Source organism: Alligator mississippiensis, chromosome 3 (assembly GCF_030867095.1).
Source record: "Alligator mississippiensis isolate rAllMis1 chromosome 3, rAllMis1, whole genome shotgun sequence".
Lineage (NCBI taxonomy): Eukaryota > Metazoa > Chordata > Crocodylia > Alligatoridae > Alligator > Alligator mississippiensis.
The window spans coordinates 95,788,551-95,813,743 of NC_081826.1; the positions used below are offsets into that span (position 1 = coordinate 95,788,551).

The 25,193-nt window shown below is 43.2% G+C and overlaps 1 long non-coding RNA gene across 1 annotated transcript in view; it reads left to right on the plus strand.

Moving 5' to 3' along the window:
• The window catches only part of LOC132249343 (uncharacterized), a 159,058-nt gene extending 134,457 nt beyond the window's left edge, over positions 1-24,601 (plus strand). The window contains exon 3 of the long non-coding RNA XR_009460771.1: positions 23,880-24,601. This is a non-coding gene — a long non-coding RNA (uncharacterized LOC132249343). The remainder of the gene's footprint in view (positions 1-23,879) is intronic.
• The last annotated feature ends 592 nt before the right edge of the window (positions 24,602-25,193 follow it).

Sequence of the window (25,193 nt, forward strand, 5' to 3'; positions counted from 1 at the left end):
TAGGTGGCTGAATCTCCTAATCTGAATCAAATCAAGGGACCCTTTAATCTCTCTGAATTGAATTGGAATCCACTTTCAGGTTTGCCACCAAACATGCAGAGGGCACTCACCATGCTCCTGTGGGATGCTCCATCCGCCCCACTATTGCAGTGTTCATGAGCCGTGCTGGTACCTCGAGGTATGTAGAAAACACATTTAAAGCTGCGCCTATGTCCGAATCGTTGATTCTCCAAATCAGCATTGACTCTTTGGATTCGGATTTGGCCAAATTGAATTGGGGACAGTGATCTGAATCAATGAATTGAATCACTGTCCCTGTTTCAGGCTGAATCGAAATCAAATAGGGTCAGCTTTGCACACCCCTAGTAAGCAGCACAGTAGCACCAGCAGTATCTCAGGCAGCCAAACTGTTACAGAGCCTTCCTTTCCTCTCTGCAGGAGCTTCTTCTCCAGTAGCTGCCAGAGAACTGTCCCTGCCAGACTCAGCTCTGGGGCTTAGATATGCCCAGGGCCCTGCGTCCTTCTGGTCAGGTGCTAGGGGTATTGGTCTAAGGGCATGGCACTGGCAGACAAGGTCCTTTCCTTTGGGTCAATCTAATCTGGTAAGTTTTAGCAGACCAACTGAATAGTTACAGAAATATATCTTAGCAAACCTTCTGGTTGAAAAACCCCTTGTCAGGCTGTGGAAGCACCTGCAGTTGGTGTGTGTGTGTGTTGTTCCTAGATGGAAGGAATAGTAAAGAAACCAGAAGCTGGCATGCAATGCTCTTCATTTGGCTCTGAAGATCCCTTACTATAGGGATCACCTAGCTAAGGAGGGCATCACCAGTGCTGAGGGTCCTACTAGCCTTGAGGAAGGGCTTGAGGACCACCAAGATCTGGGAGGTGGTATCTCAGCTTGATTCCACTCAGCTCTGTTAAGGGGACCGCTGATCCCAATTGCCCTAAGCAAGGCCATCTCATGGATGGCCTTCTGTTGTTCCACCGAATCTCCACATCCTGCATGATTTTGTGCTGTGGTATGTTCAGCTCTGCTTGTTTGTCCCAGAACATCTTGCCTCCCTTGATGCTCTGGTGGAAGTAGCTTGCCACCTTCCTGCATTTGGAAATGAGCTTGTTGGTGATGCTGGCACCATCACTGGCACCCTGTCCCCCTCCAAGGCATCCCTGACAATGAGGTGGAACTTGTGTGCCACACAGTGAATGCCAATAAAGTTGGCATCACAGACTGCCTTGACCATATTGGCCCCATTGTTGGTGACTATGAACTCGTGGGTGAGCTCGCCTTGTCCAATGAGCCACCCCTGCACCAAATGGTTCATGGCCCACACGATCTCTGTTGCCATTTGGGACTCATCCATTACCTCTGCTTGAAGAGCCCATTGACAGCCTGACTGGTCACACCAGTGCTCTGTGAGGGAGAGGTAGGCATGATCTCCACCACGGCTGCTCCAGATGTCTGAGGTGAAATGTAAGGCCACCTGCAGACCTGCCTTGTGCAGCTCCTCCCTCAAGTACTCTCTGCATGTCTCATACAGGGAGGGTACCACCATCCTGCTGAAGGTTGTGCATGCAGGCACTTGGTAGGATGTGGCCATGAACACCATGAGTCACCTGAACCCTGGCTGCTCAACTAAGGAGAAGGGCTGGCCATCGATAGCAAGCATTTCCCCAGTGCTCTTGGTGATCTTGTTTGCCCTTGCAACACGCCCCCCTTTCTGTCCACCTTTCCCCCAGTGTTCCAGGGTGGCCTGCCTCTGCTTTGGGGGGACAGGGCTTTGGAGCAAGAGTGGGACTTCCCTTTGGGCATGCTCTGGCTGGTGCCAGGCTGAGGAGGATCAAGGGGGTGGTGCCTGCAGAGATGCATCAGCATCCCTGTAGTGCTTCTGTGTTTTGGTCCCTTGCCCCAGCTGGTTTTGGCTTGGCAGTGTAGGCAGATAGCATATATGGGATCATCTACCAGCTCAAAGCTCAAACTGATCCCAGACCATACTACCCACTTGCTTCTGGGGTGCGTGTGCATGTGTGGATATGGCTTTTTCCCCGTCCTCAGCAGGCAGAGGCACAGCAACAGGAGGAGTGGACTCAACTGAGCTGCTTGCCTCTGCAACCTCTACCTCAGCCTCCTCTGAAATGTCTTCTGGGGAAGGAGACCTGGCTGTAGGGGAAACTTGAGGGATGTGGAGCACAAACTCAGCTGATTCCCCCTGCTTCCCCAGAATTTCCCTTGATAGGGCACTGAGATCCAGATTCAGCTCCAGCTCTTCCTCTGGCACTGGAAGTCTCAGCATAGGAAGTGAAATGGGGGTGGAGGAGACTGTCATACTGGTGCTGCTGCTTGTTGTCATGGTTGTGGTGGGGGGGTTATGGCTGGTGCTCGTGGAGGGGATGCAGTCTCAGGCACAGGCAGTGGCACTGGCACTGCACTGCTCCCCTCTTCTTGCTGCTTGTGGAAGTCTCATCCCTGCTAGTTGTAGGAAAGAGGCTGCATCTCATTTGGGGGGGGGCGTGAACTTACACCCCTCCCTCTCCCCCCTCTTCCACCCCTCCCTGAAGGCTTGCCACCACACTTCATGGTATGTTTCACAGTGTCTTGTTTTTATACAAATATATAAATGTATCTGTGTTCCTATATAAATTTTATAATGTACGTAATATGCCACAAGGTGTAAATGTATAGAAATAAAATATAAATGTATCTACATTCGTATATAAATTCTATATGGTATGTATGTATATGCCACAAGGTATATATGTATAGAAATAAAATATAAATGTATCTGCATTCGTATATAAATTCTATAAGGTATGTCTATGGTGCAAATGTATAGAAATAAAATATAAATGCATCTCTCTTCCCATATAAATTCTATAGTGTAATATCCAATATCATTATAAAATTGAAAAGAATAAATCAATGAATATAATAATAAAATAAAAGGGTCTAGAAGAAAGCAAAAGGTATTCTGGAATCCTACTTGCTAAGCTAGCAAGTAGGAAATTATTCAAATCAATGCTAGTAGTAGCCTTCGTTGTCTAATGCTTCTGAGCTGCTGGAACATAGCTCAGTAACTGTCAGACCCCAAGGCAGAAAGCAGTCCAGTTCAAACAATGCTGCTGTTTTTCCATCCCTCCTCCAGAGCACTGGGATTGGAAAGGACCTCAGGGAAGGATCACAGTCACTGGCTAGCTACATAGTCAATATGAGAGCAGTCCTTCCTCCCTCTTCCCCCTCCCTCTCCTTACTTTCTGTTTCCCTTCAGGGAAGACCAGTTTGAGCTTTGAACCTCAAAACATGTTGAAACTTTTGAAATGTTTCGACTGCCCTTATTTCGTTTCAAGGCTGTTTTGAAGTCCTTCGTTTTGTTTTGATTTCACTGTTTCGAGCTCAAAACGAAACAGCCGGCGAAATTTCACACAGCTGTAGTGCTTATTATTCTTCCCCCAATACTCTGTAGAAATAGATGTACGGCTCCCGGTTCCAGAGACAGTTGGTCTACAGAAGTGTTGTGTATTTCAGGGTGGTGCTATTGGGACCAGTGAGTTTCCCAGATAGGCATGGTTTCAGTGTTGCCAGTTCTTGTGATTTTTATCTCAAATTTCACAATACTTGGTGCTTTCTGAAGTTCCAGATGCTGGAATCAAGAGATTGTATGAGGATCTCAGCTTTACTTATTTTAAAGTATATTTCCAGCTCTCAAGTTTTGACAGAAAATTTGGAAAATATGAAGCAGGCTTATTGTAAAGGCACAGGTACTGGAAGGCAAATGAAATGAACTGTGATTTATTATTATTTTTGAAATGTCCTCATGATTTTAAAATCAGTCTTATGAGTTTTGGGGGGCTGAACTCAGGATTCTTAGACACTTGGGATAGACAGTATTGGTCTCTGAACCTAAAGTGACATCCTAATAATAATGACATACATTTTCATGGAGAGAGTGTAATTGGGTGCCTTGTTTTTTCTGTATTCTTTCCAATGCTTGCTTTCTATCTGGAAGGTAAAGGAAAGTCTTGTAAAACTACTTCTTGATGAAAGCATGCATAAGCAATAGGAGATCCGTGCTAAGTCAGGGGTTAACCCTGGCTTCTCTCATTGCACAGGTGTTCACAGGAAGGGGCTGTGTAAGGGTGTGATGTTACTTTTAGAACTGGGTTGAACTTAAGTCTGTAGAGAATTTATGTTAAGTTTGGTTTGGCTGCTTAAAGGCTTGTTCCTGATAAAAAAAGGTCTGGCTGATTACTGCCAAGTCTGATTTTTGCTGAGTCCCACATCAAGTTTTATTGCAGATAAAATATAGTCTGTGGAACACTTGCTGATCATCTCGGGGGGGGGGGGGGGCGGTTGGGGGGAGAGGGGAGTTGGTTTGAATTTGTAAAATTCATTGAAAGATTGATACAAATATAAGTACACACCAGTATTAATACTTCTATATAAACAATTACTGCTGTTTTCCCTGAAATGGTAGGTGCCCATAGAAATTATGAATGGGAGGGGAAGTGTTCCTGAGAGAATCTTTGTATTAATGTGTTTCATATTATGAAAAGGGGCATTCATTGTATCCTCGTGTACCAGATATTACCTGCAGATTTAAAGACCTGAGAAATTTTTATCAACTACCCAGGCAACTTAAGCTCACATCAAATAAAACCATATTTGACTGAATAAATGAAAATATCAAGACCATTGCAGAGTGCACTACCTCAAGGCAAGCTTAACCTTTTTCAAATGCTTCTGACCTCTAGTAATATGGGATTTTTTCTGTGCCAGTGTTGTGCTACTGAGTGATATCCAGACGCAACAGTGGATTTAACCAATTATTCAGATTCCCATTGGATGTCCGAATTCTCTCTGAAGGTCTTGCGATGTATTCCCATCACTGAAATGGGGTCAGAATAGCTCATGGAACTAACCAGCAGTCCCATCAGTGAGCTAAAAGATAGCTTCCTTCAGGTGAAGCTAGTAGAAGCTACTGGGTTAAGCAAAAAGTACCTCTAAAGTAAACAGCACCCAGAATTGTACTTAATGAAAGTGGCTTAACTGTAAATCTTAATTTACAACTTAGCCATTTTCTGGCTGTAAAATGATGTGAAGCATTTCCCAGGGGGCTGTGAATTTTATTTCTTTAGTGCTTGTAAAAAGTGACAAGGTTTTTGACTGTGGTGCTATCAGACTAGGGACACATATCATGTACAAACAGGTATAAGTGACTGGAAGCCGGTTCAGATCTGTAACACATCAGAAGTTCACTGCATGTAAATGGATTTCAAAATGGCTGAAACTGGTTTAAGATAAACCTGGATGGATGTGGTATCAGACTTAACTGATTTAGGTTAAATTGGCTTATTGAACTTCTGTCCCAGATTCTAGTGACGTCACAATCTCCCAGCATCCCAGGATGCTTTACACCTCCCCTGCAGTACACCCACCCCCCTTTTCAGGGTGTATGGATTACCCTTTGCCTATGCTTTCTGCTCCAGTCAAGCAGGGAGGTGTCGCTAGTGCCCCCTGGCTTCTGGCCTGGACCATTGCAGGCATGTGGCTGTGTTTCTGGAATCAAAAGCGGATGATTGTTCACTTGCTTATCAGTTCAATCTACACAGCTTAGATTAAGATTGAATTGATTCAGCCTCAGGCTTTTTGACTGATTGTACTTAGCCCTCAAGTGCAAAGTATTAGTGTTTATATTTTATGATTGAAACCTGCTGCATCAAAAAAAAAAGCAGTTGTGGTCACTATATTTTTTCCTATTGCACCTTTCTTGTCTGCTGCCAAAGCAGACCAGACCAGTTTAGTATAGAATGGATCCCACCTGAAACCTGGCAGTGCAGCAATGAAAAATAGTGGAAATAAAGGATAATCACTTTTCACCTGCACCAAGAAAAGGTAGATTTTGGATCATTAGAGCAACTTATGGCTCACAGGCTGGATCCAGCCCACAGAGGTCCAACATAGTGTGCATTTTTCCAGGGGCATGCTGATTTCCCAGCTGTTTTATTCAGTTCATGTTACGCTAGTGGCTCACTGCCTCTGGCTACTCCTACAGCCTATATGGAGGGCTGCTTCTCCTCACCGGAGTGACCAGAGAGGAATGGTGGCTCATGGTGCTGGCTGGGCTGGAAGCTGTGGCCCCATTTGTAAAAGGTTGCTGACCCCTCATTTAGAAGAACCGCCTTAGGTCCACATTTATTGTGTCTGTATTTTGCATCTATAAAGATTTGTAGCCCAGTACACCCATGGCTGAGGGGAAGGATCTTAGATATTAAACACTAGATCCAAAAGAGACTTGAGAAGTTGCAACAATGAGCATAGCAATGCTTCACTTTTGAGTGCCCAGCCTTCAGAGCAGAATCCAGAGCCCTGCACTGGGTGATTAGGATCCCTATGCATTGCATAATAGGCAGGCACATCTATAAGTTCTGAAGAAACTACCAACCCTGCTAGGTGAACAGTTTCCTGAAGCAATCAGGATGCACTTGGGGGGAGGCACCTAGAGATGGCTACTAGGAAATACTAAAGTCAAGGATAGTAGTTAAAGTAGTGATGCTCAACTTTCTAAAGTTGCAGCCTGGATGAGTGGTATGGAGATGAACTGTAGGTTGGATCCTGCAGTCAGGGTTACTTCATGGGCCTGGTGGAACATGAGTTACATGTAACAGATCTGGCAGCAGCATAGCCTAGCCCCAGTCCCTGGATCTGGCAGTGGTATGGACCTATGTGCCAAATCCAGCTTCAGTGCAATCCAGCTTTGGAAATGCCAGCTATTAACACCGCTGCCACTTCCCCACCTGCAAACTTCTAGACCTGTGGGAGCCCTGCAGGCCAGATGACACAGCCCCAATGGCTGGATTCAGCCTGCAGGCTGGAAGTTGAGCACTACTGGGTGCCTCCAGAAGAGCATGCACTTGCACCCCAGGAGCTCCCTTGGCTCCCTTTCTCCCCTCCCATTCTGAAATAGGAACAGGCTGGAAGAGGGGAGAAGCCACTGCTGGGGAAAACTGGCTGAAGACTCCCAGCCAGCATCTTGACACCCCTCCCTCCTGGAACCAACAGTGAACTTCTGTTTGTTTCAGGGGATCGTTGTAACTCAAAACACTTCCTGTAAAGTGCTCTCAGTTACAGCAGGGAGCTGCTCTTCTGTCTGCACCCTGGGGTGCTCTCCTGGGTTTCAGCCTGTTAGGGACCAGGTAGTAGGCAGTCTGGCCAAATGGCCCTCTGCCTACTGAGGGAAGGCAGGGGCCAGGGGCTAGGTCAGCATGTAGGAGCCAAATTACTAGATCCCAAGAGACATCCAGGGGCAGAATCCAAAACACAAGGCTAGAGTCAGGTCCAGGAATCTGATGCCAAGTTACCAAGTCCAAGGCATCAACCATAGGTCAAAGTCCAAGAACAGAGCCAAACTGGGCTTGCGAACCAGAAAAGCCAGAGAGCACAGGAACCACAAGGCTTGCCAAAGCAGACTGGGGTCAGAGCTGTTGGTTGGCCTGAAAGTCTGCTGGCAGGGCAGGGACAAAACTGACTGGGGTAAGTACTGCCTACCCATCAGGAAGCTAGCCAGCTAATTAGCCAAGGCAGAGCTTGTCAGCCAGAGGTTCAAAGCAGGTGTGGCTGTCCAGTCCATTACCCCAGGCTGTGCTGCCTGGTTAGGGTCCCTGAGAGTTCATGATTCTATACCTGTTTCTAGACTTATTATTCTAGGCTGTTTATAAGAAATTGTTTCACTCTTCTCACATTTGAGAGATGTGTGGGGTTTTTTGTTGTTGTTTACTTTTTTGGAGGGGAGGAGGTGGTGAGGGATATAGTTTTATGTTTTTTATTATTTTATTTAAAAAATCAGTAACAAAATTCTTGTTTTTAAGGTCAAGTAAAATAAAGGGCTTGCAGACCCTGGGTGTCCTTTTTGGATCTATGCATTGACTAACAGTTTGATTCATTTAGTCAAACACTGAATGTGACAATATCGGACATGCCGGCTTTTTTGGGGAATATCTCCTGGCTCAGGTGATTGTACAACTTAGTAGTAAGCATTAAAAGTACATCCCCAATGCCTTTTAAGTTAATTATGAATTGGAATTCACTTAAATGGATTTTGGATTCAGGCCATAAAGGAATTTCCTTCCAAGTTTGTCGGTGATGCTATATATAGTGGGTGTTCCCCATCGCTTTCCTCTTCCCCAGCAGGACATAATCCTCAGTCTTTGACTCACAGGAGCTCCCACATGATTGGAGGAGGGTGCAGGAAGATGACTCCTCCTTCCAACAGTTTGGGTCAATTGATAAGGCCTTTGGCTCTCACTACCCTCTCTGAAATGTGCAGTGAGCTATGGGTGGGGCAGACAGTTCTCTGTGTAGAAAGCTAACACTGTTCCCCAAGGATCACAATGAGTATTATTCTGTCATTATGTATGCTCCAAAGCCACAAGCTGAGCTAAGGGCAGAGTACTGGCTTTAATTTAAAAGGTTTCTCAGATTAGGTCAGTAATATTCTGCAGGAAATCAGATGTAGTTTTCTCCAATAAAAACAAGCTCCTTCATTTTAATCCATGAGAGCTTTTTTGCATGAGTCAGTGTTGGGCTGTACGTATTATAAAACCAAAAGAGCTCTTTAAGGATAGATTCATTGGCAAGACTTGGACAGTTTCAGTTGTACTTTATAGAAATAATTAGTGCTGCTTCACCATTCAGAAGCTAATGGATATACTGGTTATTATCAGAGAAACCAATGTTCTTCCTTTGCCTCATGCATCCAAAACATCTTCCGCAGCCAAATCAGACTTAGCGTAATATGCATTGAAATGCACTTTTCTGTCTTCTCCCATCTAACTGTTGCTAGAAGCAGGAATTTGTGATAGGAGTTGTAAATCAGGTCCTGTGGTGATGGATCCATGTGCCAGCAAGTGAAGCATTAAACTGGCAGTGTGGCTGGAAGAATAAAAAAAAGGAAAACAAGCTATTATTATTTCTGAGCTCCAGAGACGAAAAGCAGTTGTGTCTGATATCCAGGCCAGATCTGGTTAGGCAACAGGCCTGTGTCTTTCTTAAATGCAAACAATTACTTTGCTCACCCACATCTGCCTTGAGCCCCCTACAGTCAAGGAGCCAGGTCCTTTTTCTGGTCTGGAAACCTGACATTAAAAGATTTGATTTGTTTCAGAAACATGTTTGGATTCTCTGTTTGCATTAAATCAATTTCTGCATTTCTTTGGATGTGAAATCACGTATTGGCAAGAAGAACGGCATCTTTGCTCTTTGGTCTTCTGAAAACTTTGTGATATGAGGCATGTGCTTGAACCACATTTTTCTTCCTTATAGTATGCTGGTGTGTATATTTGTGCAAGTTGTAGAATGTTAATAATTGGCACAGACTTCAGTATTTTAAACATTTAAAGAAGTCCTACTCATAGCTGTTTAGGTAAGGGGGTGCAGAAATTTTGAAAAAGCACATTTTCAAATGAAAAGATGATGGAGAAAAAATTAGGAACTTGGGGATAAAAGTCCTGATAGGGAAAAATAAATAGCTACTGTTTAATTATAGGGTTTTTAAAAATTGACTATTAATACTCTTTCAGTTTCAGTCATCTGACATTATAGTGGTACATTGTCCACACATGCTATAACTTATGAAGAAATTTAAAATACGTAATTCAATATGTATTTGAAAATAACTTTCGAAGTAGACAACACTCTCACCTTGGCCAAAATGCTATATAACACCTGCATGTTATTCTTTTTTTAAATCCCAACATACCTGTCTTGTAGAGTAGGTTTTTTTTTCTATTTTTATTCTTATATTGTGTACTCTTGGTAAAAACCATAGTTTATTGTTTATTTGGGTTTTTCTGGTCTGAAACCTTGCTAATTGCTTAAATTATCTTATCAATAGTCAAGTTAGCTTTTTAAGAAACATGGAATGCTTTTGTTTCCAGTAATTACACAACATTCAAGGTTTGTCTACATTATAAAGCCACTACCACTATAGCTATGTAGGCAACAGCTGTGTTGGCAGATTCCTCTGGTGGAGACATAGTAAGGCCAGGTACAGACATTACACTTTTACCTGTATGAGTGATTGGAAACTGGTCTATGCCCACAACAGAACAGAAGCTCAGCACACACAGACTGGCTTAAAAATGGTAGAACCCAGCGTAAAATTTGCCCCCTGCTACCAAGGGGCAAAGGTGTTTCCTGTTCGCTACCGATCTAAACTATGCTGCTTACAGAAAACAGTGCAACATTCATCCATTCCTACTGAAGGAGCACATTCATCATCTGCCTGGCATATGTCACTGTAAAAACCTAAGTTCTTCTCATTTCTTATCTCAGCACATTCTCTGTCCTGGATTTGGTCTGACCTATGACCAAAGCGAGCTTCAAGATTAATAGAGATGTAAATGCCATGTGTTTGCTACTGCTGCTAGCAGTGCTGCTTGGCCTGCCTACTACAATTTGTTTGACTAGCCACAGTGAGAGCAAAGTAGGGGAGAACCTACCTGGGAATGACTTCAGTAAATAGTTAATGAAGCTTACTTCCTTTAAGTCATATTTAAAGTGGCAGGGTTTAAACCAGGGGTGGATAAAATACAGCCCTTGGGCTGGATTCAACTGTGCTGCCACCACATGCAGTTCCAGGGACTCGTATACTCTGGGGTATGAGTCCCACCCCCCACCAGCCCCCCCGTACCATCTCATACATCTCACCCCCCCACAATACTCCTACAAACACACACACTCTTCCACAGCCCCCCACACAACCCACCCCACCCCACCCCACCCTCCCCCTCACCTCCCCACCACACACACAGACCCACTCCCCAACCACCTTCCCCACATACACCCCCTTGCTCCCCCAGAATATACAAGATTAATCTGTCTTTTGAGCAATTACCCAAACACCTCTAGATACATTACACAATACACATATATCAGTACAAAATATTTTTGTAAATAAAATTAAAATAAGCTATAGTCGACATTTGTGGGGAGGGTTTTAAGTATATGATTCCCTCCCTCCTGCTGCTGCCCCCCACTGGTTTCAAGATGGCAACCCCCTCGTCCTCTGAAAAGGAGTACTTCTAGTGGCAAAGGTCAGGTGTTAGGGGCTGGACTTCTGGTTCCAAGATTGTGACCAGGGGGTGGGGCACTTGTCAAATTGCAGTGCTAATCTTATGGCTCTCAACAGCTCACTAAAATTTGTTAAGTGGCCCTCCAGCCAAAATAATTGCCCACCCCTGGTATAAACAGAACTAAATCCCGTTCAAAAGGGAATCAAGAACCAGTTGAGAAAACCAAAGAAGTTGGGATCTGTTTCTAAATGCCTTCAGCAATCACTATTAAAAGCATTTAGTAGAAAAGGCCAGCAGAATTCCATCTTGCCAGCCTGCTGTGTAGAAGTTAATGCGACTTGCCATCATGGTACTTGCAGATCTCCCACTTCTCCTGGGACTACAAGATCAGATGCCAGGCTGCCAGGGCAGGGGCTTACCCTGGGGTGCGCTCCCTAGGGGGAAAGCTGGAGCATCTTGATGCTGTGGCAGCAGAAGCAGGTGGTCTGGTCACCTCCACTCTGAGTCGCTCAGTACCTTCCCCCACCCCCGCGCTCCAGCTCTTGACCTTCCAACGAGGATCAGATATGGCTCCCAGGGTTAATAACTCTGGCCACCTCTGTTCTATATAATAGTCTTAAGAATGTGGTTTATACCCTAGTTATTGAGAGAGAGACTATAACTGGTGGTATATTGCTGGCAGTGAAATGTGCATTTCATGCCTCAATACTTGATGCAGTGAGGGTTGTGAGAAGAACAATCGAAAAAGAAATGCAATGGATAGAGAGAGAACATCAAGTTGTAAACTGAACACAAGATGGGGAAAGTTATTAGCTCTGAGGATCCTATATCCAAAGAAGGTGAACCCTTTGTTAAAATGGAAACTTAAAAATAAAGATTCTCCCTAAAGCAACAGGGACAAATTGCCTGTGAGTTAGGGGAAGGGTTTTGAGGTGTTGAGTTGACACAGTGGAATGCTCTCTTCCAGACCCCAGCAGCAACTCCTGCTGCCTGGATCTGTTCACTGTCTTTCTAGATCAGTGATGTTCAACCTCCAGCTCCTGGAGCTGTGCCATCTGGCCTGTGGGAGTCCCCATAGGTTTGGACGTTTGGCAGTGCCAAACTGTCATGACTTCCCTTGCTGCCAAATTTCCAAGTTCTGTGGCTAGATAACATTGTCCCATGTACTGGATTGGGACAGCACATAGGGTCAGGGCCAGGGCTTGGGCCCAATCTGGCATGTGCAGGCCAAGGTCAGGGCACTTGGGGCTGGGACCTGATTCAGTGTACATAGGGGCTGTGGCAGCAGCCCCAATCTGATGCATGTGGGGCTGAGGCAGTGGGGCTGATTCAGTGTGTGGGGCTGGGGCTGGGCCAGGATTGGGGCAGCTGGTGCATGCAGGACTGGGGCTGGGGTGGCAGGCCCAATCCAGTGTGTGGGGCTGGGGCCACGCATTGGATTGGGGTTGCATACTGACCCCATGCTGCATCAAGCCCATGAACTAATCCTGTGCTCTGGATTTAGCCCATAGACCAAGCCTGCATGATCCATCCTGCCCACAGCCCAAAAAGGTTGGACACTACTACTCTAGATAGTAATGCAATTTCAAATCTGGGTTTAAATTGTTAAAACTAGACTAAATTGTCTAACCTAAACTTTCTTCCAGGACAATCAATGAGCAAATCTTCCTTAATCTATAACTTGATCCTCACCTTACTGATACCACCTCCCAGCTTCTCTTTCTGTGGCCAGGTGAACCTCAGGGAGCCTAACCCAGTGGAGTTTACTTTATGAATTGCTGGGATGGTACAGGTTAAGAAACTAAGAAATCACATCAAAACAGGCTTTTTGGGATAAAATTTCTCATGCTTCCTTCTTTTTGATGTGTAGAAAATAGTGTGGGATCAGCTGGGTTTTATGGTATTTTGGCACTACTGCAAAGTTTGAAGGGAAACCATCAACTTCACAATCATGTTTCTGTGTAGAATGATTTGCTTGCTATCATTGTAAATCACATCTGAGGTTACTAAAATGAAAGAGATTAGGTTCCCATTCCTTCAAACACTTAAGCATGTGCTCCACTTTATTAAGTGTTGGCAAAATCAGGACCTAGAAGAAAAGTCTTGTTGTCCTCAAATAATTGTCCATATTCACATTCCACTGCCTTGTGCCTTGTGCTTGAGCTCAGATACTTCTGGTAGTAGTACTTATACGCTCTCTACCTCTTCTCTTAGTTTGCCCATGGGACATAAAGAGCATTGTTTGCCTCAGTTCCTCTCAGCTACCCCTTGGCTGGGAATGAAGTGTATGCTGTCTACTTTGATCACAAGGGCCCTGGAGCTTTTAGGACATAGTTCATTGTTCTTGTAGACAGATTGGATTTTTTTCCTTTGCTGCCCATTGCTGGCTTTTGTTTGGAAAAGTTAAAGGCATAAGGGGAAAGGAGGTCTTTTCTGCATCAGGTGAGATTCTCACCCTAGATGATTTCTTTCTAGGGACAATACAAGAGTTTTTCCATCAAAATGCAGGAAAGGTCCAACAATGTTTCCTAAAGTAACCGTAATTCTTTGAGAGGTAGTGTCTATATGCACATTCTACAACCGACCCTCTATATCACTGTATGGAATGTGATTGTAAAACCATGAAAATGGTCATGGGGACTCAAAGGTGGGTATCAGGCATGACACCTTTTTATTTAAAAATGGTTGGATTTCAAGTTTGTTTGCAGATCAGTCTGAATTATGAAGGTTCGAAAATGTGTTTTAACAGTGACTCTTCTTAGTTAACAGCTACCCTTCAAGAAAATGTATTTATCTACCAGAGTATGGCTGCTTTCTAAGTTACGTTTTCTTCTAGTCATGTATATCTGTATTTGTTCAAGATTGGTCTAGTGGATGCAATTCAAATAAGCATGCATCTGATGGTCAGAAATATGTACTTTTATGCTGTAACGTGTCACTAATTGGGATCTTTCTCTTAGATCAGATCCCTGTTGTTTCTGATCCTCATCTGAATCAACTCTTACATTGAAAAGAATGATTGTCATTTTGTTCTGATTCTATGCTTACTGTATCTTCAGTATATTTTCAGTCACTGTTGAAATGGACTGCACATGCTTGATGAACTGATTACATGAAAAGACGCAAGAAATTATCTCACATGAAAGAATGAAGATGAGCACGTAAAATAGAAAGCAACTCAAGTCACAAAGTCTATACGCAGATCTGAAGCTGAACTTCAGCTGAATTTGGGCTTCTAGTTTACCATTATCTTTAAGACAAAGCTAACCTTAGAATCTGGGAAATCTTTTCCACTATGACTCAGTACAATGCTTACAAGCCACAGGAGTCCACCATATAAGTAAATGAACATGTGTATGCTAGTGATATAGGGACAAAAGGTTATGGGTTACATTTTCTTCTCACTTACACCAATTACCACACTGGCTTCCATAGAGTATCTTCAGATTTAAACTACAGTGAGAAGAGAGTCAGGTCCTCCGTGAATAGTCAGGTTGTCAGGGGTTATAAAGTACATTTTTCACAAATTAACTAACAACCATTCCAGGAGGTACAGTACATAATTGAACTGGGCCCTTTTAATAGTCAGGAAGTCTCTAATTTATCTTTCATTCAAGTAAACAGCTTTACTTTTCATTTTTCCACTCAAATTATTTGAGCATGCCACAGGCTCACTGCTTGGAAGACTTCCAAAAGATTGAAAAACCCACAAAGCTGTCTCTGAGCTTTCTCGCATCTTGCCGTCAACACATGGAGCACACTATGAGCTGCCCTGCAAGGTCACCGTTTTCTTTGTTTAGGTCCCTTCTCTTTAAAACCTGCCTCCTCCCATGAAGTCTACAAGAAATAAGCCAACTAAAATGTTTGATTCATCCCATAGTTAGAGACACTTCACTATGCAGGGCACCAGCTTTTGGGATTATTATATACATCTTACTGATCTATTTTTTACCCCAATTTTCCCTATTCTGTTCTTTCTCTGCTCTCTTGTTAACTCTTTGCTATATCATGTATGCTAGTACTGGGGCAAGAATTATGTCCATTATTTGTTTTTGGCATGTGTCTAGCAAGTTTGAGAGCATTATGATAAGTAACATAAAAATATTCAGTGAGTGTTTTCCAATTTTTTGCACATTGTTAGTACGTAATAGAGATCACCCCTAGTTAGAGTACCAAATACTAACTTGCTTGCAATGGGATAATTCAGATCTGTACCTGATATGTGAAAGTCAGACTTATTTCTGTAACAAAGAAGTAAAATTCTCAGAATTTGGGGTTTTTTTTTAATTTAGATGAAAACTTTGCAACTTAGCTTCTGTCTTTCAGCACACATTGCATTTTAAGTAGCGAATATATTAGAAGAGAGACATGAGTGGAAACAAGTCAGGACTTCTGCATTATGTTTCCGTCTTTGTAACTGACTTTCTATAAGACCTTAGGTAAGATGTTGAATTTATCTTTGGCAGTTTATTGATCTGTAAAACATGTTTAATAATTCTTACATTCTTCTCAGACTGTGTACCACTAAATTTCCCCTTGTAATGTGCTCAGTGATGCTCTGAAGAATGATGTTTTTAAATCAAATATACAAAATCAGTGTGGTGGATACTAAATGACAAAAACTGAAGAAACTGTTGCCACCAGATTTTTAACTATAGTGATGATAAGGAATTTGTAAAGAACAGTGTTTTCTAAAAGGCCCTTGTAGGAATCTTTTTCTCATATCAGTGATTTTTCATTTCTTTATTAATGATCCGGAAGATCATATGAAATATTTATGGATGAAGTTTACATGCTACAAAAATATAGATAGACTTATGAATAATAATGAGTTAAAGTCTCTTATAAAGAGTGGTCTGGATTGGTTGGCAAATGGGGTGCAATCAAACAAGCATGTCAACATAGCCAAATGAAAAGTCATATACCTAGGAACAGAGTGTTTAAGCCATAATTATGGGATGGAAGGATTGTCTTTGGGAAATCAGTTCTTCTGAAAACAATGGGAGCTCATGGTAGATAACGCAATGTACATGAGCTTTTGGTGTGATGATGTGGCTGACAGGTCTAATGGAATCCCTGATTTGTTTAAAGATGGGGATAGCCAGTAGGAATAAGACATTACTTATAAATTGATATTAGTTGAGAGCATGACTGAAACAAGTCTTTATTTATTTTTTTGGTGTTAACATTTGAAAAAGGATACTGAAAATTTTTGAAAAGATAAAGAGAAAAGTCACAAGAATGATGATGCAAGTCCTTCAAAATAAGTTGTTTACTGAATGACTAAAGAAATTTGATTTATTTAATCCATCAAAGTGAGAATTAACAAGGGATTAGACAACTTTCAATGGCTACAAGTTGAATTCAGACAAATTCAAAGTGGAAATATGGTATCAGTTTTTAAGGGAATATAATCAATCATTGAAATACATTACCAAAGCAAACACTAGATATTTTCCTAAGTTGAAATCTTTAAATCAAGACTAAATATCTTCTTGTAAGATATGTTCCAGTTCAGCCACAAGTTCTTAGATTCAATTTTAGAATTATAGTGTGGCGTTCTATGGCCTGTGTTAGTGAGGTCAGTTTAGATGATCATACTGATTCGTTGTGGCCTTTAAAATCAAAGTATTGTTGCTGTTGGACAAAATGTAACAACTTCTGCATTGACTGCAACAAAATGGATTTGCCTGTTAAAGTTAGGTTTTCATTTCAGGGTGTTAATGGTTAACTCTATACAGAGTGCTGCTGCTTTTTTTCCTTTAAATTCATCATTTTATAGAACTGTTGCTTTCCTAAAAATGCATCTATTCAAATTACAGTCTGTTATTTGATTCTATATATTAATCCAGAAACATTCTCACATACTAAAGAGGGTGATTTATAAAGTTTAATTTTTGCTTTCTTTGGTGGCTCAGAGTCAAAGGAACATCGCTCTTGGATTCCCAGTGTCTGGCAGAATAAAATAGACTTTTTTGTGCACACATAAACATTATGATGGAAATACAATGAAACCTCATTAGTTTGAAATGCAGGGGACCAAAAAAATACTGACTTGGAAATAAACCAGTTCAAAATAAATGTTCTTATGGTTGGTTGCATATGTACAAATTATTATGGCTACATACAGACTTGGTTCACTTACATGCAGACCTTCCTAACTGATGAGAAAAAAGTGAGAAGTTATTCCAGTGACTAGGTAAGCAGATTTCATGGCACAAGAAGTTCCTAATATAGACCAGCAGCAGTGATCCAGGGGCCTTTTTTCTTCTGCTTAGATTAATCTAAGTATAGAATAGTCTAGTCAGTCTCCACCTCCTGTCTCCCCATGGACCCAGCATCCCTGGTCCTGTGAAACTGCACCAGTCCTGCCAACCCCTGATCTATTCTCGATCTTGCATGTAGCTGGGGCTGCTGCCCCCACCTCTTGCCCCAGCAGACTCCCTTGCACCCTGCACTTGCTGTACTGAGCCATGGATACTCCACATGCTCCTGCCCCCTTAGAAACTCCCAGCCTCCAGGGATTCCCATGGTAGGTAGGTCCCCAGGCCTGTTGCATGCTGCCTGCAGTGTGGAAAACCTGCAGTTTGGTGGGATCAGAAGTTGGCTTGCATGTGCCCAAGGGGGCAAGAGCATGAGGAGCAGTTGGGACTCAGACTGGAAAGACTGCAATTTGGGGCAGCAGCAAGTGGAGTGGCTGGGGCTCAGGACAGCAGATGCAAGTGCCAAGGTGCAGGGGAGTCTGTGAGGGTTGGGGCTGGGAGCAGCAGCCCTAGCTACAAGTATGATTTGGGGGTTGGTGAGGCTGGGAGTGATTTTGCAGGATTGGGGATGCTGGGTCTGTGGGGGGTGCGGTGGGGAGGTTGGGATTGGGGCAGGGGGTTGTGGTGGGACAGTTCCGCACTCAGATTGATCTAAGCAGAAGAAAAAAGGGCCCCTAGATCATTGCTGCTAGTCTCCATAAGGAACTCCTTGTGCTACATACCATGGAATCTGCTTAATTGGTTCCTTGTGTTTCAAATTTACAAGGTTTTCCTGGTTGAATGGACCAGAAAACAGCTTCAAACTTAAAAGTAGATGCATTTCAAATTACCTGTATCTTAATTTACACAAAAACTTATTCTTTTGGCTGGGGAGTGACAGTAGCTTCAAGGTATTCAACACTCCGAACTCTCCAGTATTGAACTAATGAGGTTTTACTGTATATAATTCTATTGTCTCATGAGACAGACTGATGGCTACTACTTGCTATTAGCAACTGGTAGCCTGACTTCTTATTTCCCTGATTAAATAGGATATAATTCAGTCTTTAGCAGAGAGAGCTAACACAGCTAACTGTTTATGCACTACTAAAGTTCCACTTCAGCCCAGCTTTGGATGTTTAAATGGGAGCTAGGTGTGCCTCTGCAATAGACTTCCATACAGCTGGGTGGATTTCACCTCAAAGGTATATATAGTTTCATAGTAGCTAGGGTCAGGAGGGACCTGAACAGATCATCTAGTCTGACCCCTGCCACAGGCAGGAATGAATGCTGGGTTCACAAGACCCCAGACAGGTGATCATCCAACCTCCTCTTGAATTTGCCCAAGGTAGGGGCAAGGACCACTTCCCTGGGAAGTTGGTTCCAGATTTTGGCCACCCTAACTGTAAAATATTGCCTTCTTATCTCTAACCGAAACCTATTCTCCATCAGCTTATTACCATTGTTCCTTGTCACCCCAGGTGGTGCTGTGAAGAAAAGGGCTCTACCTATTTGCTGTTGATCTCCCCTGATGAGCTTGTAGGCAGCCACCAGGTCCTCCCTCAGCCTCCTCTTGCTGAGGCTGAACAGGTTCAGGTCCTTCAGTCTTTCCTCATAGGGCCTGTCCTGTTGCCCTCTCACCAAGCGGGTGGCCCTTCTCTGAACCCTCTCCAGGCTTGCCACATCCCTTTTGAAGTGCAGCGCCCAGTACTGGACGCAGTACTCCAACTGTGACCTGACCAAAGTCGCATGGAGGGGGAGTATCACCTCTCTGGACTGGCTTGAGATGCACCTTTCAATGCATGACAAGGTATGGCTGGCCTTGCTGGCTGCGGTCTTTCATTGGCAACTCATGTTCATCTTGGAGTTAATAATGACTCCAAGATCCCTTTCTGCCTCTGTGCTTTCAAGAAGGGAACTCCCCAGCCTGTATGTATGCTGTAGATTCCTTCCCCCAAGGTGCAGCACCCTGCATTTGTCTATGTTGAACCCCATCCTATTCTCATCTGCCCACTTTTGTAGTCTGTCTAAATCTAGTTGCAGGCTCTCTCCCTTCAAGTGTGTCCACCTCACCCCACATCTTAGTGTCATCAGCAAACTTGAACAGCGTGCTTTCCACCCCCTTGTCCAAGTCACTGATGAAGATGTTAAACAGTATGGGCCCGAGGACCAAGCCCTGCGATACCCCACTGCTCACATTTCGTCAGGTTGAGTACAACCCGTCCACCACTACTCCGCTATGCCCCATCAGCCAATTTTTTACCCATCCAACTGTGCAGGCATCAATGCTGCAGTTGCTTAATTTATTGATGAGGATGGGGTGAGAGACAATGTCAAAGGCCTTCTTAAAGTCTAGAAAGACTACGTCCACGGTGAGACCATCATCCAAGATTTTAGTTACTTGGTCATAAAAGGCAATCAGGTTGGTCTGGCAGGACCTGCCTTTGATGAACCCATGCTGATTGCCCCTGAGCATGATCTCCCCTGCAGGCCCCCTACAGATGTGCTCCTTGATGATTCCAAGATCTTCCCGAGCACCGAGGTGAGGCTTACAGGCCAATAATTACTTGGGTCCTCCTTCCTCCCCGTCTTAAAAATAGGGACCACATTAGCCAGTTTCCAATCCCCCGGCACCTGGCCAGATGACCACGAATGCTCATACAGCCTGGCCAAGGGCTCCGTGATGACCCCTGCCAGCTCCCTCAACACCCTTGGGTGGAGGGCATCTGGACCTGCAGATTTAAAAATGTCTAGCCCTTCCAGAAGATCCCTAACTACATCTGCGCTGACTGAAGGTTTGATAGAGCTATCCCCAAGATTGTCCCTACCTCTGGTAGGTGGGATATCCCGGTCCCTGCTCAGGAAAAGAGAGGCAAAAAATCTGTTAAAAATATCAGCTTTCTTGTCTGGTGTGGCCACAAGATTACCGTTTGTGTCTTGCAGGGGCCCTACATTGCCTGGTGCCCTCTTCTTGCTCCCAATGTACTTGAAAAAGGACTTTTTATTGTCCTTAATCCTGGACGCTAGCCAGGCTTTTGCTGTACAGAAACAATTTTTGCATATGAATGAATTATTTTCCTGCTAAGTCCACAATTTAATTATGTAATACTTCCCCAAATTTGAATGTTATAGGAATAAAAGTATCATATATAAATAAAGATTGAACCCTGCCATTCTTTTAATGCTAATGAGAATGGTGGTGCTAAGTCCCCACACTTTGTGTTCATAGCAAATCCCTTATTCTCTGATGTGAGCATGTGAAAGAATGGGCATTTCTCTGAAGACTGGGACTTCCATAGTGGCTGAGTTTATATAGTGGTGGCAAATGTTTGCATAACAGCACTGGATATGCTGATCCTGGTAAACGCTATCCTTTTCTACTCTGTTAGGTAACTTTATGTATTTTTTCTGTCTGTGTTCTTGAAAATATTATTGGGTCAGGTTATCAGCTGCAATTTAGCTTTATTGGAATCAAGGGAGCAATAATACCGTACACCACATACGATACAACCCATTGTCAAGATGTATTCTATAAAAGCAAAGGACAAGAGTTTTTTGGGATTGTTTTTGTAAAGGGCAGATGTTCCATTTCTAAGTGTGTTTGGCTTTTTACACATGTTCCACTGAGACTGTAACTTCACTGGCTCATCAGCTCATTGTGATAACTTTCCTCAGAGCTGTTGTGGAACATTAGGCTTTGAGGATGGGCTAGGAGCCATAGGGTGTGTCCAGACAAGCGCAGACATTTGTTTCCCTGGGACAAGTAGCAGTGGCACATCTTGTGCTGTTATCCTAGGTGGAGTAGGGAAGGCTGGCCCCAGAAGCCTTACCTGGGGTCTTGGGGACCTCCTGGGGTTGCAGCCACAGCAGGAAGCCTGGCTGGCAGCTGGAGCATAGCGTTGGCTGGCCAGACTCTGGTTTGGGGCAGTGTACGTTGCCGCCATGTGCACTGCCCTGCTTTTTTTTTTGGTGTTGGGTTTTTTTTGACCCCAGGATCTCCTGGGGTCAACCTCCTCCCACCCTGCACTGCAAAGTAGCAGCACAGGAAACATTTGCATGTGCAATGTGTGCTGCTGCAGATGGGTCTGTGGTGCTGTGTACGGCACTTCCATACTTGTCTGGACGCATCCATAGAGTTGTATTCTCAGTAACAAGTAGCATAATCTAAGCATGGTCACACACCAACAGAGCAAAATTTTTTTATGCGGTCTCTAAAAAGAAGGACTTACTACATTTCCAAGTGAGGAAAGCGTTCCTTAGAACCTTCAGGGCATTGGAAGATTCATTTAATCATGTGATGGAAACTTTGTGGATCAGAACAGCTGCACATTGTGCCATGCCACATGTTCAGGGTCTCTATGCTTGGATAGAAAAGTGGCACAAGAGTTTTCACTGCCAGCTCTTGTCAGTGGGATGGGGAGGCTGGTGAGCTGATGTCCCCCTCCACTGTCCTACAGTGTTCTCCCTCCCACTCTCCAAGGGAGCAGCTGCCTCCATGACAGCACCCTCCAGCACTGAGCTATCCGAGAGGTTTGCAGCCTTGTCCCTATTGTTGCCTGGGGGGAAAGGGTGTCACGCTGTTGTCAAGGGCTCCTTGCACCCTATAAAGTGCCCTGTATGTAAGTATCCCGGGACTCCCTGATCTTGGGCTGCTCATGCACTGGAAAGTTTAAAGGAGAGGCAGGTGGCCTGGACCAGATCTGCCTCCAAGGTGCCCATGCAGTGGCTGACCTAGGGGGTAGTGCAAGGTCCCCCTGGTGGCAAGGGCTGAATGGGAGTATCTGTCCCTGAGCACTTCTGCCTGTGATTGTTCTGTCTGGGTTGCCACCTAGAGGCAATGAGGACAGGGCTGTTTGTAAGCTCCCCTGACAGCTCACTATTAGATGGACTGTTAGGGAGCCAGGTGCTCTTCCTCCTTCCTTCCAGGCTGAGGTGGCTTTGTCATTTTTTTGGCAGGTTCACCATTGTTATCCTGTGATAAATGGCTTGAATATCTGGCATGTTACCATTTAACACACAGAACACATTTTAAGCTTGTAGTAAATATAATCTCTTCCAGTGGCCACATTCAGTGTATTATTTTGAGAGAGACTAAGCCCAGTTATCTAGCTATATCGTTGGATACAGTCTATCTAACAAAGGATACCAGAACATAATTTCCCTCCTATAAAAACAGATCTAAAGAGCCTGATGTACAATTCATGTGTATCAGCATGTACGTAAATAGCTAATAGATAAGGATCTAGTAGGCAGCCATCAAGAATATGTAGCTGAGTTCTGGGGTTTGTAGGATCAATAAAACTACTGGTGATTAAGACATGCAAATGGAAGCCACCATGTAGCTCTTTTCATGTTGCTCTTAAATCCACAAAGATTTGTTCTGTTTCTTTCTGCTGCAGCATACTGTTTCATCTTGTTTTGTAGATGCAGAGAGTTCATTAACAGAGTGATTTTTAATTGTACTTGATGAAGCAAGTGTCAGGTTCCGATCAGTTTCATACTAATCTTAGCATTTGTCACCTAACATCAAGGTTTACTATTAGGGTAGTATTTTTAGTCCTTGATCTTTGATTGGGTGACTTGTATAATCCATCTTGTCTGCACTAAATTTTAGAAAAGGACACCCAGCTATGATTACCATGCATGTTCTATAATCTTATGAATATTTTGCTCTTATGGATAAATTAAGAGTTAATTAAATGTATTTTATTGCTTGTGTCACTTTTGATAGTATTTTTTTCTTGTTTTGTCTGAGAATTAAATTACTTCCACATGAATCTCATAATGAACAAGCCTAGGCCCCTTAGTGTCACTTTAGATTACCTAGCAACTGAGATTAAATAATACAATCTCTGCCATTTATTTTTTTTAAATATTAGTTGGAATGCCTACACTCACTGTTTATTTTTTTCCCTTTCCCCTTGTTTTGTGGGGAACTCTGGAGAAACCCTGGTCAAACCCTGATACATTTTACCTGTATGGTAGATAAAGCTGAAAAAGATGGTAATAGGGTGGGCATGAGATGTGATAGGGATGTGGGGGAAGCTGCTTAACAAACAATTTCAATCAGATAGGTGTAGTAAAGCACAAGGATTTGGGATCCTTGCTATGTAGATAAAATATATACTACACTCAAACATCCAAGACAGATGTATGACTTGTGGAGTTTCCCCTTAATGGTAGGGTCATGGAGGCCAGGAGAGATGTTTGTTTTCTTAGAAGAATGGAAAGGCATTTTGAATATCTTTGAAACCAGGGGAGGTTGAAGATCTTTGTACAGGATATGTTCGGACATGGGTAGGATCTGGAACTCTGTGTTGCTAGTGTATCTTCCAAATGTGATTCAGAAGAAATCATTCTTTTACTGGCTGATCCCTATATGGCTGCAAAGAAGCAATCACAAAAGGGCAACTCGGATAGGTTTCCAGTGGGGGATCCATATTATTGCCAATGAGTGAGGGAAGACTTCTTTGCCCATTTTGCTTTACCAAAATATGACCCAAGAGATTCCCAAACAGTAGCTTTATCTAGGTGCCAGGGCAGTAATGTTCTCCATTCCATGTCCCCATACAGTTTTGGTTCCTACTGCCCACAAAAGGTGGAGGAGAGTGTGAAGAACCAAGGGTAATAAATAAAACACTTACAGCAGGAATGGGGTCCGAGGAAGACAAGGATGGGAGATTCCGGAGCAGCTGTTCAGTGTGGATTGGATGCCCTGTGGCAAAGAGGGGCAGGGCTGGAGAGAGACGGACGCCAGAAGAGGGTGAGGAGTGGTAAACTCACAAAGGAATGTGGGAAAGAAGACCCCAGGAGAGGATGCTCCCGGAGAGAGAAAGAGATGAACAGAGCTAATTCAGCAGGGAATTGCTGATGAGAAATCTTAAAGAAGGTAATTCCTGGAAAGGAGAAAAAGGAGTGGAGGAACCCTTCTCTCACTTAGAAGAGACTGTGACTGGGATTTAATTGTTGTTTACTCATGGGGCTTTGTTGCGAGCCAATTGAACTCAAAAAAAAAAGAAAAGAAAAGAAATTGTGAGAAGATGCTACAAGTCCTTGGGAAGAGGGACTACACCCAGAGGAGAAATAAAGGAATAAAACCCTGGGTAATATAAACCAGACTGACTAAAAATTGTTAGATAAGTAGTAATGTGATTAAAGAAAAATCATATCCAAGTTGGATGCTGTTTAAGTTGATAGTGTTAATTGTTTGCTGTAAACAAACAACAAAGGGATGATGGATGTAAATTAGAGTACGGATAAATAAAGAACACTGTTAATCTAAATGAAGTAAGACTGTGATTTTAACTTGACGGTTAGTAATAGCTAGGCTACACAAGAATTACCAAAGAAAAAATGTATAACGCAAGAAGATCCCCCTTCCCCACTACAGATTGCCAGATTTTCACTACAGTAGATAACCAATAAAACCTCCCAACTTATAACATCGTATCCTAATCAAGACATGGCAGACAAGAGTTGGTAAATACCGTTATTAGTCCAGAGACAATCTGGAAGAAGAGAGTCTAGAATATTGTATTAGGCTAGATGCAACCCTCCCCCCTCTCCCCCTGCCCCCCAGAGAGGATCTGACCTTTAGAAAAGTTCACCTTTGTGTTCTTGAATCCAAGTGGCTTATTCCTCAAGTTAATGGAGAGAAAAAAACTTAACAAGTCTATGACTAGAAGTTATTTGCATTTTCCATTCATAATTTCTTAATTTTTCCTCAGCTATATTTATAAATTATTATTTATGAATTACTTGATCAGTTCTATTCATAGTCAATGAAAGAGAGAGTGAGTTATTTGATTCTAGTCCAGTACTAGCTACAGGCTTTCACAATACTGAGCCAAGAAAAGCACTCAAAATGAATTATACCTTTATTTTTTT